The following is a 7,255-nucleotide window of genomic DNA, read 5'->3' as shown; positions in this document are numbered from 1 at the left end:
GCGCCGCGGCACACACACCTGGCCTGCCGGCTGCCTCTTTGGTCTGCCTCACCTTTTGTCAGCATCATGTTAATGAAGACCCTGTCAGTGTCCACTGCTCGCACACCGGGGCGCCTTTTAATGAGTTCGCTATTTGATCACTATAGACAACTAGCATGGACCATGTTCATTTTTTATTTATTTTTTTTTATCCCTCATAGATGATGCTATCCGTGTTCACAAAAGTGTGCGGAGCTAGAGGAGATGAGGACAAGAAGGAGGGGGCTGGTCAGTTGATTAGTGCTAGTTTATAATAAAAACGGGGAGGGTTCATGTCTTTTAAAAAAAGGCTAGCGAAAAGAAAATTATTATTTTTACCCCCCTCACCCCCCTCCCTCCCGTATGCACCCAAGTGAGTCGTCCCTCTCCCTTTTCAGGGGTAGATGAAAGCAGCTGGGCGCAGGGCTTCCAACAAAAAGTGCCAAGCGATCACAAACAAACCTTCAGATGAATCACATCAAAGGCGATGCCCCAATTGTTAGCCCTCTCATATCTGCGCAAAATTGGCTCATTAAGGGCAAAAATGACATTGTTTACATTAGCCAGGGCCCTGATTAGTGCCAGCCATGTTTGTTGTGTCGCACCGCCGTCCGCTTACCAACAGACCACTTCAGCTGCTCTGCACAATCGCTCCTTTGAAGGCTTTCTTTCTGTGGAAAAAAGGATATAGAAAGCATGAGGACAACAACAACAAAAAAACAGAAGAGCAATATATACCCATACACACACAAACACTTACAAAGCCACACACAGACATGATAGCTGGTCCTTTCTCTTGCTGCCTCTCCACTCTGCTCTGCTTATTGGCTTTTCTCTCTTTAGGACTAATTAGGTTGCTTGTGGAAATAAAGGTGATAGGAGAGGACAGTTGGGCCAATGATGAGTCTGTTTGTGCTGTAATTGCACTGATAAAGAGGGTGGTGTTGGCGGCAAAGAAGAGAAAAGAAAGCTTGACAATGAAAGGGCTGGGGGCTCTTTGTGCCATCGGCTTCGTGTCTGTGAAAAGAACACCTTTTGCGGAGTAAAGGTTTTGTAAATTGGGACAATTTCTAATCTAAGGAAAGTGCCACATGTTTTAGATGGGAAAGTGTGTTTTTGATCTCATAGATTTAAGGTCCAAGGGTCATTCCACTATCTAATCTCCCACTTGAACCAGTTTCTTCAGTTTTTTGGTCTCTTTCAACATTTGGAATAAATAAAATGAGTTCAATATATAAACCATATGTACAATAACATAGGATTTATTCTCTGTTTCTGCTCCTGTTCATTTTGCTATAGAAGATCATTCATGCTTCAATCTTTCGTCTTTGTAAACTTAAATAAGAAGGATAGTGACTATTTCCAATCTATTCACAATGCGGCTGCCAGGTGTTAAATGAACAAGATGACACTTGACATTAATTTTGTAACTTTTTTGCTGTGTTTTATGTGATGACTGAGTTCTTTTAGACACTGTTAGATGTTTTTATCTCTTGTACCTATTGGGTTTCTAGCTTGCATTTTTATGTTTCCTTTGTTTTTCTTCTGCAAAGCACTGTAGTTTTTACCCGTGTAAAGGGTTTTAATCTTATTAATGTAACACTGCGCTCTGTGTCCAGCTGCTTTCAAAACAGTCTTTGCAAACACTGTTTTTTTAAAATATATATATATTCTCTCACTGCAAACTTTTGTAAATCTAGACTTAAGATCACATTTAAGCTGATTAAAGATAAAACATTTCCAAACATGTTATTTCAATACTTTTGGCAAACTTCTTCCAGCAAGTTCTCTCAATGCATTCTAAGACCATTAAAATTCAGCATGGACTGGCAGCGGTGAGAGAGCAAGATGGTGTATGACAAAAAAAGAAGAAAAGAGACCTGAGCAGTAAAACTTCAAGTTATGGGTGAGCAGGTCAAGTTGCATCGCTAACGACAGCCACCGACCCAGAGCTTGCCCCATGTTACCCTTCACCTTGCTTGGCTCCCCAGGCCACCTCACCTTTGCCCTGCGAGAGGAAAAGAGTCTGAGTTAGAAGAGCGGGAAGGATCAAAGGAAGGATAGAAAAGACCTCCCCCTCAAAATAATGATAACCACAGAGATCTGGCCATCGTCCCCAAATGGCCCCTGGACACTTGGCCCCATGGCCCCTAGGTCAGCTCAGCACATTATACCTCTTCTCTCCATCTGAACTCTCTGACTTCACATTTACATACCTCCACTTTTTTCCTGCACTGTCCTTTTTCCTGGTTTGCTTCATTCTCTCCATTTTTTTTTTCACACTACACCTCATTTTCTTTTCTGACTTTCCAAGAGCCCCTCCCTTTCCCCTCTTTGTCTTTTGCATTTCATTTGAGCGGTCCAGGTGCTGTGTATGCATGTGTGTTTGTGCGCAATAATTACCATTTAGAATACTTGCAGATCTCTGAGGGAGGGAGTCCAAGTTTGCCAACTCTAAAGCATTATGGGAGCTGTTTGGTTTGTGTTTAGCTGCCCTTGGTCTGCTGTGCAGGGGAATCGGAATTTCCTTGACTTTTGACCATTTCTGTCCCCAGGGGTGGAAACGAGGAGCCATAAAAGGGCACAAACTGCTTTCTATTTGCCATTTAAGGACTCATATGGAAAATATAAATTGGTAGCAGCAGGAAGGAATGAAACTATTGGCATTCCAGGCATCTCACATTTGAATGCATGAGGTTCTGTTTAGTCTCTGCCCACCCTTCAGTTGAAATATTTAAGACTGTGCCACAGAAGAAAAGATGGATAGAGTTGTCGACAATGCTACTTTCTGTCATTATTTTCTGAGTGTCTTTGTGAAGTTTTGTTCAGGTTTTTTTTTTTTTTTACAAAAATCTGATGCATACACGCATTGCCTGTCAACTACTAAGTTTTTGAAGATTTTTAAAATATGTACAGCTTTTTAAGACCTGAAGAAGATGAAACATTAGAAAACTTTGCATGTTTGAGGCAACATATGAATACAGTACATTTTGAGTCATCAATTAACAGAACTCTGGATTTTTTTGACCATCATGACAATTGCAAATACGGCCCAAAAGGGAAGCAGGGCCACATTTCAGGCCGTTTTGATGTCCCTCTCAGATACAAGATCTGACTTTAAAGCAAAATAAAGCACATCATAAGCAGCCACCAGGGCCCGTTACTGGTATAATGACTTCCACTTCCGTTTGTACTGTTGGTTTTTGAGATTTTTACCTCTGGACTACTTTTTATAGAAATCCCTGACAAAGATCAATGTGCCCTAAACCCCTAATCTCTGTGGCCGTTATTACTTGTAAGCTCAATGTTACCATGCAAATCAGCATGTTTTCTACTAAAGTACTACTGAGCACCACTAAAGTAATAAAACACGAATACCACCAGTTTTACTTGAACCATAGCTTAAGGACCTTGGCATTAGACTAAAGGCAATAAGGGGAAACGTAGCTGAAATGTCTTACCAAACAGTTATACTAATAAAGGTATCCCCTTTTACAGCTGTTTTATGCTAAAGGGCAGAGTAGGGGCCACAATTGACTCTTTTGAATTTTATGTGAATCTCCTGTGGCAGTCATTCTTGGGTGCCCAAAGGCCTATTTCCACAAAGTTCCTCTTCAAAGTTGCAGTCTCCAGTTGAGCTTCCGCCTGTCCCTCCTCCATGCCTTCCCCACTCAATTCCCCCAGACTAGTGGCAGCAATTAGCAAACACCTAGTGCACCTGTGCTTCTATTGAGTTTATTATACCAACTACTTCTCACTTCAACACTCCTATAAGAATAGTTGTAAACGGCACAATGAGAAGCATTGCTGTGATAATGTGGGCAGAGTTTTGGAAAGAGAAGGTGCTTCTTAAAGAGACAGAGGCCAAATTTCATGGTGTTAAATTACAAAGTCAAATTTATATTGTCATGTTTGATATATACAGCATTTTTATAACAACTGAAAGTAACTTAGTTCCTTGATTGGGCTGTAAAAGACACTATGTGCCTGGAAAATACCTAATACTGCCCCTTCAAAATAATCCAGCAATAACTTTTAAATTCCCTAAATTATTAATTTGTGTCTCATTGATCCCATTATTGACTTTCTGTTCTTTGTCACATCTGCGGTTTCCAGGAATCATGTTTCACTTTCACAAGCGAGTGGCTAAAGAGGGTAAAGCTCTCTGGATGGGCTGGAAGCTTTGTGTTGATGATGAGGGGTGCAGTGAGTGTGTGGCTTCACAGGAGCAGTCTAGTGGGGTACTGCTTTTGGAAAGGGTTTTGTCCTGCTCATCTGACAAGGGACCAGCTATGACCTTTTGGATGATAACTGCCACCAGGGGTCACACCCAGCTAAGAAGGGAGAGGGAGTTGCAGTGTGTGTGAGATGGGGAGAGGGAGGACAAAGCTTCAGCACGTCCCTATTCGCTCCATCTCACTCTGTTCATGTCACTGCTATCCGTTTAAATGGAGCATTATGCAAAATGGGGATGATTTTTTGCTTCAGGGGGTGCGATAGAGAGAATTGCGGGTTAATGTAGGAGACAAAGGAAAAGAAACACAGGGATTCTGTTGAGTTGGAAGACGGGGTTCAAGCTGTTGTATGAGGTTATGGGGGATGGAGGGGTGCTGTGGGGGTCTAAGAGGGTTAATAAAAGTGACAAGCGAGTGTTTCATTCTATCTAAGCCACCCTCGTAGACAGGTAACTCACTTAGAGGATTTGCTGAATGAGAGAGTCAGGCTATTGGGAAAGATCGTCACTCTGGTGTCTTTCTCAATATAAGCCAGAGGCGACACAGGACCCCAGGGTCCAGCCTCACTATATAAAAGCCCACCTGAGAGCCACCACAATAACGTCCACTCAGCTAGATGCAATATACCACAAAGAGATTTTCCTGAAAAACTTGATTTGAGTCGGAAAGAAATTGAAAGTTATTTGCAAATAGTGATTTCCTAAATTCATATACCCCAGGTCGACTTAGGAGAGTCATTCATATAAAATTGACTGTTATCTACAAGCTAAATGGATTTGGTTTCACCTGACTCCAAAGAAAAAGTTATTGAAAAATACACTTTCCTGAATCTCTTGTCTCTTCCTGTGAACTGGAGAGAGGAAGTGCAGCGCTGCGTATACTATCACTGGATTTCCCATTTCCATCTTTGTTCGAAAAGGAAATAACTTTTTCTGAGGCTTTCATTTCCAAGCTGACCAATTAAGTTAACTCTATTTAACATGAATCAAATATATTGGTATTGTAACAGCACTTTGGTTAATTAGATTGTGTTTAATTGCATTTTCATAAATAAAAAAAGCCTCCTCAATATTCTTTATTGACTCTATACCATACTGTATCAGATGGAGGCCAAACCTCCTGTTGTCCTTACTTTGATTCTTTCACAAAGGGATGCAACTAAAAAGTTTCCAGGTCTCAGTTGGTATGGAGAAGGAAATTTAAATATGGGAAAATATTTGTATCTAAAAACTTTATTTTGTGTCCCCCATTGCTAAAACAAAAGGGAATGGTACAAGACAGCAACTTAATTGAGCTGCCTAAAATAAACACCCTATAAAATTAGTAGTTTTTTTCTTTCAAAAAATATATTTTTTTTCAAAACTTAATGTTTTTCAAAGTAAACACCTGAATATGAGTCTTGTAACTTGGCTAAGGCATACTATTTTCACAAAAAAAGCTATAGATGGATAAAATTAGCACACATTTTGTATGTTAGTAACACTACTTTACACATTAAACTCATTCCAACTCAAAGGCAGACCTCAAACAGTCCAACACATAAAGTAAAAAAATATTGAGGAAGCCTGTAAATTTCCATCCAGGCTTTCAGCATAGTTTGTTTATGAGGCTTGAGAGGACCCCCTGGGGTGTGTTAAATACTTTGCGTATTGCTATTAGAGAGGTTAACAATTATTTTCTCCCATCAAATGAGGGGCGCTGACACTAATATGAGGCCACTTAACATTTATAATAGGATGATAATTGGCCAATGATTATAGTCTCACCCCTCCCCTCCTTCCAAACTGTCCGTAATTGTAATAGATTACCTGAGTGTTAGTTACATTCATCATTTCTAAAATAAAGCTCATCTGAAGCTGTTTTGGAGCAATTATCAATGGGGATGGCTTTGGTGCGACTTCAGATAATAACACCTCGTGTAATTTCCTCCCTCTCTTTCGTATCATATTTTCTTTTACGGTCATCGCTCCAGTTCCTCGCGCGCGGTTCACTGATGACTGTCTTAATTGCGTGTTCACAGGCTCAATTTCCCTCGAGGGGTTCCCCAAATTAAAAGAAGCCATCCCACCCTTCCTTCATCTCTCTTTCCTCCATGAGCTGTTTTCTTCCTGACGCACACACTTTTTCCTCTCCTTTCTTTCTCTCTCTGCTCCAGGGATGCGATGCTTATTTGAATGGAACTTGCTTGTCTTTTTTCATTCTTGCTTTTCAAGCCAGTTGTCACTAATGAATAAATAAAACACACGCAAGCAGTGGATTGACTTTCATGCATGGGTGCTCTGGTTTTGATGAGTACCCCTCAATCCCCTCCCCACTTAACCCCTTTCAGTGAAATAGACAAGTGGCTGAGGACAGGTACTCTCTGTGAGACTGATCTAAGAAAAAAGGGTTTTGTATGGATATTATGCACAGTTTTTGGTTTACAAGACATCATAGGGTCAAATAATAGTAAATGCACATCTATTTAGAGCTAAATATATCCCTAATTCATACAGATTTTAAAGAATGTGCTACTCTGTCACAGGTAGTACTTTGTAAAAGTGTCCATAGCTCTTGTACTTTTTTCCATTGTATTATCCTACTTTGATATAATCATTCTGTTGCAACTCTGGCTAATTTCTTTGGGATTATAGTCCTCCTGGAAGTCTCAAGTCTCCAGAATTACCCCGTTTCAGCTCCATCCACCTTCCTATCAACTCTGACTAAAGCATGTGTCAAACTCCAGTATCTACAGATGGTAGCCTGTGCCTTTTGGATGTGTCTCTGCTAAAACACATCTGAATCAAGTAATATAATTACAAGCAGGACTCTGTGGAAGTTGATAACATAAAGAGAAGACAGTTAAGCCGTTTGTTTCTGGTGTATTGGATCAAGGATGCATCTAAAAGTTGCAGGACCAGAGTCCCTGCCCCTACTAATGACAAGCATGCTAACGCTGACCATATGATGCTCGATGCATCATTGCAGATATGTATTTATTAAAAAAGAAAAAAATTCTTGGA

Source organism: Poecilia reticulata, linkage group LG16 (assembly GCF_000633615.1).
Source record: "Poecilia reticulata strain Guanapo linkage group LG16, Guppy_female_1.0+MT, whole genome shotgun sequence".
Lineage (NCBI taxonomy): Eukaryota > Metazoa > Chordata > Actinopteri > Cyprinodontiformes > Poeciliidae > Poecilia > Poecilia reticulata.
Note: the sequence above shows the minus strand (reverse complement) of the source record.